This window comes from Crotalus tigris, unplaced genomic scaffold, assembly GCF_016545835.1.
Source record: "Crotalus tigris isolate CLP2741 ecotype Arizona unplaced genomic scaffold, ASM1654583v1 scf7180000020145.1122116, whole genome shotgun sequence".
NCBI classification, from domain to species: domain Eukaryota; kingdom Metazoa; phylum Chordata; class Lepidosauria; order Squamata; family Viperidae; genus Crotalus; species Crotalus tigris.
The window spans coordinates 443,120-454,210 of record NW_024097874.1 but is presented as its reverse complement, the minus strand read 5'-3'; the positions used below and the strand labels follow the sequence as shown (position 1 = coordinate 454,210).

At 44.5% G+C, this 11,091-nt stretch overlaps 1 pseudogene; it reads left to right on the top strand.

Moving 5' to 3' along the window:
* The first annotated feature begins 790 nt into the window (after positions 1-790).
* LOC120318243 lies at positions 791-4,706 on the top strand (annotated as a pseudogene).
* Positions 4,707-11,091: the final 6,385 nt, after the last annotated feature.

The window sequence follows — 11,091 nt, the reverse complement described above, 5'->3', positions numbered from 1 at the left end:
ATGAGGCAAATATTGGTGAGTTTAGAGAAGGCTTGAATTTCATTTCTGATTTCCCATTGGAAGTGTAGGTGAGAGATTGGCTACTTGAATTCTGGCCCGATTCTTTTTAGTCAACACATCTTAGGATTAGACCTGTAGGTGTGGAGAAAAAAAAATGGAAATTGTTAGCGGATAAAGGCTGATGACCTGTTTCTGATTATCAGCAGATGTTTCTGGATGTTTCCTTTTACAGAACTTGTGGAATTCCTCAAATAGCGTTTTCTGTGGTGTTTTTTGTATATTGATTACGGTAATCCAACATATGGAGTAAGGGAAGGAAGGGAAGGAAGGAAGGAAGATGAGAATGAAAAGGAGAGAGGCAGGGGAGAAGGAGGGAGGAAGGAAAGAAGGAAGGAAAGGAAGAAAGAGAAAGAAGGGAGGGAGGAAGGAAGTGTCTGAGAGAAGTCCTGCTTTAGCACTTGGTCACGAGCAGCCCTGTTGCCCTTTTGCCATTCCCTGGTGGTCTCCCATCCTATTACAAAACCAGGTTTCCTTGCATGGAGAGGCTTCAGTTGTTGGACTAAAACGCCGCATGGTGAGCGTGTGTTTACATGATGGCACTCTTTCAAAATTGGAGGGGCTGTCACATAGAAGAGGGGATTGGCCTGTGCGCCAAACTGTTGTAGAGCAGAACAAGAAGTAACAGATGGAGACTACAATTAGGAGAAAGTTCCTGTCAGTGAGAACAATTAATGAAACAGCTTGCCTCCAGACATTGTGGGTGTTTCATCACTGGAGGTTTTTAAGAAGAGATTGGACAGCCATTTGTCAAGAATAATATAGGATTTCCTACCTAAGCAGGGGATTGGACTAGAAGACCTCCGAGGTCCCTTTCAACTCTCATTATTCTCTTGTGGACCTGCTGTTTTCTTGGCACCAATATCAGACTGAAACTGGCACTATTTTTTTGTGGATTTTTATTTTTTTTACTTCTATTTATAGCTAACAAACACGGTATTTCCTGTTGGTTCCCCATACTTGTATTAATGAGGTTCAGCTGTGCTTAAGCCAGCACTTCTGAAAGAATAGCTATGGAAGACCTTTCAGGATGTTCAGTTGTATAAGCTGTCCTCCTTTGCCACTTCTTCACTTGGCCTATGATTATGAAAACGCAGGAAAAGAGAGTTGCATCTATTTGGATGCTGCCAAGTGTTGCATGCTTATGGTGGCTGCAATATCCCACATTCATGATCCCCATCTGTAACCTTCCCAGCTAGCTTCTTATAAGCAAAATCAGTGGGTATACCGGCAGGAAATTGCAAGCCACAGTCATGTGAAATTACCTTTAACAACCCATGGTGATTTTCTTAACAAGTCCAGAGGAACAGATGTAAGTTGACACTATCATGTAAACATCACGCTTAATGATTGGGCCACTTAATGACACAGATGACAGTTCCAATTGCAGTCATTAAGGGAGGACTACTTCAATTGGGATGTCAGCAGAGGGATTGTGGAGAGTAGTTTTTGCCCTTATTTGTTAGCCGAAGACTCCCATGTGCAAATCTTGCAGAGGTTTTAGGTATCATTTCATCAGTTAAAGCCCCCACACCTGTAGAAACTAGCTCAGATGATTTGACATTAATCTTTTTTTCTTTTTCAGGCTGAAAACATAAATTTTCTACATAGATATAGGAATGTGTATTTATATTACTCTTTCCATATATCTGCAATTGTATAATCTATACTCCAGACTTCCAGTTATATTTTATGATAACCCATAGCAGCACTTACAGTTTATGGTTTATGCAAGTCAAGGGAATTTCATGATTTAAGGGATATTTTAATCTCTGGAATGTCCGATAAATCATAATTAATGTAAGAAGTTAGTATTGTGGCATGTTTGCTTTTTTTTTCCTTTTTTTCACATCTGCAAGCATTGTACAAACAATTAAAGTTACACTTTTCTTTGAATCTTACAGACAAAGAGGATGGCAATAAGAGCACTCTGGAGAAGTGAGAATAATTTTTGAAAAGGAAAGCAAATCAAGCCAGAAATCAAAATACTTTCCATTTCCTTCAGAAAATTACACAATTCTCCCATCCCAGCAGACGAAAGGCAAGAGAAAATCAAAAAGAGATTTCAAGCTGGAAAAATTAGAGTATGCGGAACAGAAGAACACGGTACATGACAAGATGAAGGGGATCATTTTTCTGTTCAGAAAAAGAGGGAAATATCTGAAAGTCAGTGGGGAAGAAAAGGTCAATTGGATACTCAAATAGGGCAGACAGTAATGCAGAACGCCCAATGGGATGAAAAAAACAGTAGGTGAAATCAAAGCCCCACTAAACAAGGGACCACAAACATTTTTGACTTCATCCAGCATATCAGTGGTGAAAAGGGTCCACAGATGTCAATATTGTGGTATAAAGCACAGTTTGCAAAAGCATAGGTGATTACGTACAAGAGGACCCAAACTGGAAAAAAGGCATACAAATGCTACTAATATAACAAAATCTGTGGTTAGAATATCCCCCTTGTGGTTCATAAAAGGACCCACACAGGACAGATGCCCTATAAGTGCTCCCAATGTAGTAAATGCTTTACCAAGCAAAGTAATTCACACAGGAGAGAAACCATAGGAGTGTCCAGTTTGTGAGAAAAGTTTGGCTTTAAATTACTACCTGGTGAACCACCAGATGTCTCACACAGGAGAGAAACCCTTTGAATGTCCTGAATGTGGGAAATCTTTCATTTGGAATTACAGCCTGATAACACATCAGAGGTCTCACACAGGAGAGAAACTGCTTGAATGTCCTGAGAATGGGAAAGGTTTCAGTTTCAGTTCCAAACTGGTGAGACATCAGAGGACTCACACAGGAGAGAAACCCTTTGAATGTCTGGATTGTGGGACATATTACAGCCACAGTTCTAGTCTGATGGTACACCAGAGGATGCACAAAGGATTGAAACCCTTTGAATGTTCGGATTGTGGGAAATCTTTCATACACAATTCCAGCCTGGTGGTGCATCAGAGGACTCACACAGGAGAGAAACCATATGAGTGTCCAATTTGTGGGAAATCTTTCAGACACAATTCCAGCCTGGTGATACACCAGAGGACTCACACAGGAGAGAAACCCTTTGAATGTTCGGATTGTGGGAAAAGTTTCATTGCAAATTCCCACCTGGTGAACCACCAGAGGACTCACAAAGGAGAGAAACCCTTTGAATGTTCAGATTGTGGGAAATCTTTCATACACAATTCCAGCCTGGTGGTGCATCAGAAGACTCACACAGGAGAGAAACCATATGAGTGTCCAATTTGTGGGAAAAGTTTCAGTCAAAATTTCACCTTGGTGAACCACCAGAGGACTCACACAGGAGAAAACCCCTTTGAATGTCCTGAATGTTGGAAAAGGTTCACTCAGAATTCCCAACTGGTGATGCACCAGAGGACTCACACAGGAGAGAAACTGTTTAAATTTCCTGGATGTGGGAAAACTTTCATTGCAAATTCCAACCTGCTGAAACACAAGAGAACTCACACAGACGAGAAACTCTTTGATGCCCTGAATGTGGGAAATGTTTCTGGAAGAACACTGACCTGGTAAGCAACCAAAGGACTCACACAGGAGAGAAACCGTATGAGTGTCCACTTTGTGGGGAAGGTTTCATTGTAAATTCCCACCTGGTGATACATCGGAGGAATCTCACAGGAGAGAAATCTTAGTAATATTCTTATTGATGGAAAGGTTTCATATCAAATTCACACCTGGTAAAACACCAGAGGACTTACACATGAGAGAAACCCTTTGAATGTCCTGATTGTGGGAAAAAATTCAGTCAGAGTTAGCCCTTCTGGGGGCCCTAAAAAGGGCCTAAAATAGCCCCGAAGCCGCGATGAAGAGGAGGGGTGGTTGTTGATCACAGTGAGATGGGGGTCTTTCCGTTCAATCCAAGGAAAGCCAATTTGTGGGAAAGACTGGCTATGTTCCTATGGCCAGCCATTACCTGCTGACAACCGAAGAAGAAAAAGGCAATAATTCATCATAAACAGCATGTTTGGAACTGGGTGAGAATATTGATCCTTTCTTTACCATTTTACAATTGGATTTCCTGGGAAAGGCTCCCAAAAAGCTAAAAACGGAAGCAGTGTTTTAATTTTATGGGGGAACAGAAACATAAAATACTGAAGTGGATGTAACAAAGTTACAATTTTGATAAATTTGAGAACTGAGATAACTGTTAAGATTTTCTCTTTGGTGGATTTGTGTATAGCAGTATAATTTGCTTCCTGGCTGCTTGTTGATTCCTAGTTCAGGAGAACAGCTGACAATAAAGGAAAATATTTTGGCCTACTTATCACACTGACCTTCTTGGATTATAAATGCCTACTAAGCGTGGACTTTTAATTTCAAGAGCTAGTGGGAGAGAAAGAAAAATTTGACCTTGGACTATGTCTGGCTGGGAGAGACTTTTGAGCTGCTTTCAGAGAGGTTGAACATATTGAACATGTGGATTACAAACTTGCCTGATTGACAATTTTTGGATACTTAAGAGAAAGGATTACTATAAAATATTACTTTCAGGATTGAACCTACACTTTGGAATTTATTGGATGATAAAGGGTACATATAAAGACCAGAACACTAGAGGAAACTTTGATCTACTCTTACGGATACTGGTGATACTAGAGGATCTCTAGGAATGATGCCTCAAGAAAGAATAAACAGCTTTCAGAAAGAAATATATTCTGTGCTACAACTAATTTACCAAACAATTGTTGAATGCAAAGAGCACATAAAAAGAAATGATGAGACTAAAATCAATTTAGACAATATAAATGAGCAAATCTCAAATTAAATCTACAACTAGAAATTCCCAGATAACGAATACAAAGTATGGACATAATCCAGAAATCAGAAGACTAAACAGGAAACTGATTTAGAGATGGGAGAAATAAAAGAAGGGAAATGTAAACAACTATATACAAACAAAATACTGCAAGACTTAGCTATGGTTCTCTCCAGTGTTCCAACCCAAAATATTCCTTGTTTATACAACCCTGTCCTGGCCGCTACATCCCTCCTCGTTCCCCATTGTAGTTTCTTTGCTAAACTTGTTTGTCTATTTCAGTACGTTTCCATTGTACAGCAGATTCTATTTTAAATTTTTTCTTTCAATATTAAATTTTGAAGACCTTTCATTCACTTCTATCAAGAGGAACAGCTTGCCTTCAGAAATCATGGGTGCTCCATCACTGGAAGCCTTTAAGAAGAGACTAGACAGTGACTTATCTGAAATGGTATAGGTTCTCCTGCTTGAGCAGGGGGCTGGACTAGAAGACCTCCAAGGTCCCTTCCAGCTCTATTCTATTCAAGATTGCTTCTTTAATGGGTCTTTTTGATTTCTTTGTGAAATGCTACCCTCAAAAGGGCTGCAAGAGTCCAGATCCCCTTGTTCCTTTCCACTTGCCAATTTGGTGTCTTCCCGCCCTCAATCGCTGGTCGAATTTCTCAGAGTCTCTCGCTCTGTGCTTCCTCCTGGCCTTCAGCCTATTGCTGTCCCTCGTCCAGGTCAGTTCACCTCCTCTGTCCTTCTGTGGAGCTGCTCTTCTCCCTTTCTTCTCCATTTCAACTTCCCTAGGGTGGGAGGTCGGGAAGCTGGGCTCGCTTACTCAGCTTCGCGCTCTCGCTCTGGATCAACTTCCCATTTTTTCCTCCCCTTCTCTCTTCTTCTTCCTCAGGCCTCTCCCTCCTCATATGCAGCCCCACCCAGCAGGTGCGGGCAGGGCAGGCTGATAAACCCCTCCTCTCTCCTCAGGCCTCTGCTTGCTTTGCTTCCTTCTCCGCTGCTCTCCCTGTCTCCCTTTCCTTTTCTCCTCTCTTCTCCCCCTCACGCTGTGCAGCAGGTCGTCTCTACTACATTTGTAAAGGAACTATTCTGTTTTTTCCTCTTGTTCTTATTTTTCCTTTAAAGTCATATTTTGCAACAGTACAGTTTCTGAGCAAACTGCTAACAAAAATCCTGAAGGTCGGGTGCTTCTTCCAAAGCTTGTCTTTGTGACACTACAAGCTACACACAGTAGGGAGTTTCACTGCAGAGTCAATTAGTGATCAAATAGAGGTGCCAACAGGTACAATGATGAAAATACATAGCAGCTGCTTGAAACCTCCTTCAGCACGAAACAATTAAATGTGTTGCTGCCAATCAAATAAGAAGGAGAAACTGTCTCTTGGGGCCTCCTCCCCTTGACTGTCAGGATCCCTCTCCATTTGAAATCTCTGAAAATGACTGCAACTGTTGATAGCAGTTAGGAAAGGAGGTTGCATGCATTTCCCTCAGTAAGGCGGGCACTGTGATATAGAGCTTCGTTGTGGCATCGGATGGCTTCTGTGATTAATTTCATTTTATCCTTGGGGAACATCTAATTCTATTGGCAAAAAGGAAACTAATCAAGGGGAGAAGGAACTTGGAATTAAGGAGAAACTTCCTAATGTAAGGACAATGAACAGGTGGAACAGCTTCCCTTCAGAAGTTGCAGGTGCTTCCATCACTGGAGGGTTTTAAGAAAGGAGTAGAGAGCCACCTGCCTAAAATGGTATATTCTGATTGCTTGAGCAGGGGATTGGACTAGAACAGGGCTTTTCAACCTTTTCACCCATTGTACCACTTTTAGGATATGGCAGTATCCAAGTACCACCAGTCACCTAGCAAGGTGTCAAAAACTTGATGACCAAAAAAAAAAAAAAAAAAAAAGGAAAGGAAAAAGTGATAAAGTACAGGTAGTCCTCGATTTACAACAGTTCGCTTAATGACTGTTTTCATGGTTGTGAGCATTTCTGTTGAGTATTGGCAGCAGGGGTGGGGTGGGGGTGTTTGGTTTTTATTCCCTTTGCTGGGTGGTTGCAGCAGGTTTTGATCATCTGGGACACTGACCCTGTGACCGTCATAAATATGAATCAGCTGCTAAGCATCTGAATGTAAATCACAAGACCCTGGAAATGCTGCGACATTCCAGCTGATTGGTGCTTCTTCAGGGCTCAGCTGGAGCCTGGAGCTAAGACTGAATGCATTTCAGCATAGATGGCCACCACAAAATTGTACATTGTCTCCCGGCCGGCCAGGGCCAAGGCAGAGGGGGCCGTTCCCTCACTGCTTCAAGGATGGCTTCGCGGGCCACATGAAATCACTTTGTGGGCCGCATCCGGCCCCCGGGCTTTTGCGTTTAACATGTCTGTTCTAAAAGTTGTGAGTGCTCCATCAGTGGAAGTTTTTAAGAGGAGACTGGACAGCTCTTACATCCCCATACGAAGCATGCTCTGCCGCCGTTTTTCCCTCCTATTCCCCCATGTGGAGTGCCCTACTGCCACCGCTTTTCTCTACATCCCCCATGCAGAGCGTGCCCTGCTGCTCCTTTTCCCTCCTACCTGCCTTTCGCAGAGTTCCCTGCTGCCGTCACTTTTCTCTATCTCCCTGTGCAGAGCACCCTGCTGCCGCCACTTTCCTCTATCTCCCACACGCAAAGCGCCATGCTGCCACCGCTTTTCCCTACCTTGTCCACATGGAGCGTATCCTGCTGTTTTTCCCTCCTACCTCTCCTGTGCAGAGTGTCCTGCTGCTGCCGCTTTTCCCTCCTACCTCTCCCACGCAGAGTGCCCTGCTGCTGCTGCTTTTCCCTACCTCCCCCATGGGGAGCATGCCCTGCTGCTACTTTTCTCTCCTACCTCCCCCATGCAGAGCGCCCTGCTGCCACTGCATTTTCCTCTTGCCTCCCCTGCACGGAGCACCCTGCCACTGCAGCTTTCCCCAGCAGCAAAGATGGCATTTGGGAAGCAGCGGCAGCGCATAGCCCAGGCACTGCCCAGCAGCAAAGCTTGTCCTTTCCACTCAAGAGGCCCCCAGCGGCTCCTCGGCTCCATCCAAGTTGAAGAAAGCGGAGGCGCAGCAGAGGGATTGCTCTCAAATAATAAGAAGCGGGTATGCTGCTCGCTCGTGTGCACCTGCCTTATTGAGAGGAACCCTGCTGCTGTGCCTCCGCTTTCTTCAACTCGGATGGAACAGAGTGGGGAGGAGAACGAGTAGAAGAAGAGTGATGAGGCTTTGTGCCAGCTGGCTGGCCAGGTGAGGGGTAGGTTAGGTGATGGTGGTTGGCTGGCTGGGGGGGGAATCATGGCACGGAGGGGAATCTGACAAGCCTCATGGCAGCAGAATTGGCAGCTCTCCCTTGGCCCGTTTCCCCAGCTCTGTACATGATGCTTGGCAGAAAACCCCCTTGCGCCCCTGACTGGGCGCTACCAGCACTTTTCCAGCTACAACATGGTCCTCCATCATTTCCTCCGCTGCTGTGTGCAGTCTGACAAACAAAAGAAGCTTGTTAATCTGCCCACAAACTTATTTTGTTTGTGGGACTAAAAAAAGGTTCAATCAATCAATTCCAATTATGCAAGATCTTTTTTTTTCTGTGAGAGGTTGTAACTGATTGATTGAACTTTTTTTTTAGGTGTTGGAGGACTGGGAGCCACAGCAAAAGGATGAAAGAGCCGCATGCGGCTCAGGAACCACGAGTTGCTGATCCCTGGTCTAATCTCTTCTTAAAAACCTCCAGTGATGGGGCACCCATGATTTCTAAAGACAAACAAGACTACCAAAGAAACTACAATGGGGAATGAGGAGGGATGTGGCATCCAGGACAGGGTTGTATAAAGAAGGAATATTTTGGGTTGGAACTTTGGAGAGAACCAAGCTTTGATAGCTTCTCTCCTCGCTTATTGCAATAAATGAAATAAAAGGCCTTCACTGTGCCTTGGCTGGTTATTGGTCAGGTGAGCTTGCCTCTGGTCATGAAGGAAAGTAGCCAGGAGCATATAACACTCTGGTTAATTGTCTGCATTTTTAGGAAGTTTCTCCTTAATTCCAGGTTCTTCTCTCTCTGATCAGTTTCCAACCGTTGTTTCTTGTCCTGCCCTCTGATGCTTTGGAGAATTTATCCCACCTTCCTTGTGGCAGCCCCCCAAATACTGTGGGGGAGAGGTCAGGGGGAGCATGGGGGAAAAACCTGTGGGGACCATGTGACGGGAGAAAAGTTTGGTGGGTCCCTATAAGGGAGGAAAAGCCCCAGGGGAACCAAGGGTTGGGAAGCAGAGCACAGGGTGTCTCGGGTGGGGGAGGCCTAGGAATGCCTGTGGGGGCAGGTCTGAGCCTGCATTAGGCCTTCAAGACCTTCCCCCAACAGTCGGGGTGCTAGTATTCCACGTAGCGACTCGCACATCTGTTTAATGGCTGCATCACGGAGGGTGGAGGTAATTAACCAAACCAGTCTCACTTCATGGCTTTTGCAACGTGCAACTGTAACTGGCAGGCCCCATTATAGTTTTAACTTGAAAACTACTGGCGTGCTGGCTGGGAAAATGTGGGGATCAAAATCTGGAGCACAACAAACAAGGCTGAAACTCCATATGTTGGATTTCCATAATCAATATAGAAAGAGTTTTCCCCAACAGTGAGGTAGCCAGTGTTTAACGCCTTACACATTCATTTAACAGCTGCATCAGGAACAGCAGGAGTAGGGGTAGTTAAGCAAAATGTGATGACTTCAGGCACAGCACAGAGGCAAGTGGATCCGTGTGTCTTGGAGCCGCCGGCTGCCCTCACGCCTGCCAACCTGGAGCCCCTCATCCTCATCCCGGCACCCCTTGCCCTCTCCCAGCCACCCCCCGGGACCTGCCCGTCCCTCCAACCTCCTTAGCGCCAACCTCCATAGTGCCATCGCAGCGGCTGGGTCGCGAGAGCCTCTTTACATGCCGCGCAGCCCTTCATCGCCATGCCCCTTACTCGACTCGTCGCATGCGAGAGGGGTGTGGCCGGAGCACCAGCTTCCGCTCAGGGTGAAGGTAGTCATGTAGTTTTTGATTATGTTTTTTTGTTGTGTGGATAAGGTTACTAGTTGGGTGAAGGTTTTTGAGAGTCCTTTAGGGCCGTAAGTTTCTAGGGCTCATAGGTCTATTAATTCTGTTGAGACTTGTTGGCTTAATTAGAAACAGGTCATTAGCCTTTATCAAGTTAACAATTTCCATTTTTTTTTCTCTGCACCTACAGGTCTAATCCTAAAATGGGTTGACTAAAACGAATCGGGTCAGAATTCAAGTAGCCAATTTCTCACACTCCCAATGGGGAATCAGAAATGAAATTCAAGCCTTCTCTAAATTCATCAATGTTTGCCTCATGTGCACTTCCTTCTGTGGTGCCACAAAGTAGGTTATAAAATTGGGCACATTGTGTAATGACCCATTAATGACCCTGATTTACGACTGTAAATCAAGGACTACCAAGAGTTTCCCCCAACAGTGAGGTAGCCAGTGTTTAACGACTTACACATTCATTTAACAGCTGCATCAGGTTATAAAATTGGGCACATTGTGTGATGACCCATTTTGCGACCTTTCTTACCACCGTCCCTAAGTGAATCACTGCAGTCGATAAGTTAGTAACCAGGCTGAGAAAGTGGAAATTACACATTGCTACTAAAAGGACTTGTGGTTCCCTGTCCGATGCAAGAAATATGATATTCAATGGTGCTCTTAAAGAAAAGGCTGTGTGCAGGTAGAAAGGGTGATTTTCCAGTAAGGGGCTGCAATGATTACAATAAGCTTCTGCATATAGAATAGAGCTGGAAGGGACCTTGGAGGTCTTCTAGTCCAGCCTCCTGCTCAAGCCCGTACAGAAAAGGGCTGACCTAGGAGCAAAAACACTGCTGGTAGATGTTGTGGGATTTTTGCATGCAGTTTACTTGTGGGGGGGGGGGAGAAGGAAGCGCGGAGCAGCCAGTCAGAACCCAGATTGTTTGCTTATTGAGAGAGGGAAAGAAAGAAAGAAAGAAAGAAAGAAAGAAAGAAAGAAAGAAAGAAAGAAAGAAAGAAAGAAAGAAAGAAAGAAAGAAAGAAAGAAAGGGAAGGAAGGAAGGAAGACAAGAAAGGAAGAAGAAAGGCAGGAAGAATATGGGAAGGAAGGAAGGAAGGAAAAAAGAGAAAGAAAGAAAACAGGAAGAAAAGGAAGGAGGGAGGGAGAGAAGGAAGGGGAAGGAAGATATAACTTTCAGCAAAGCTGCC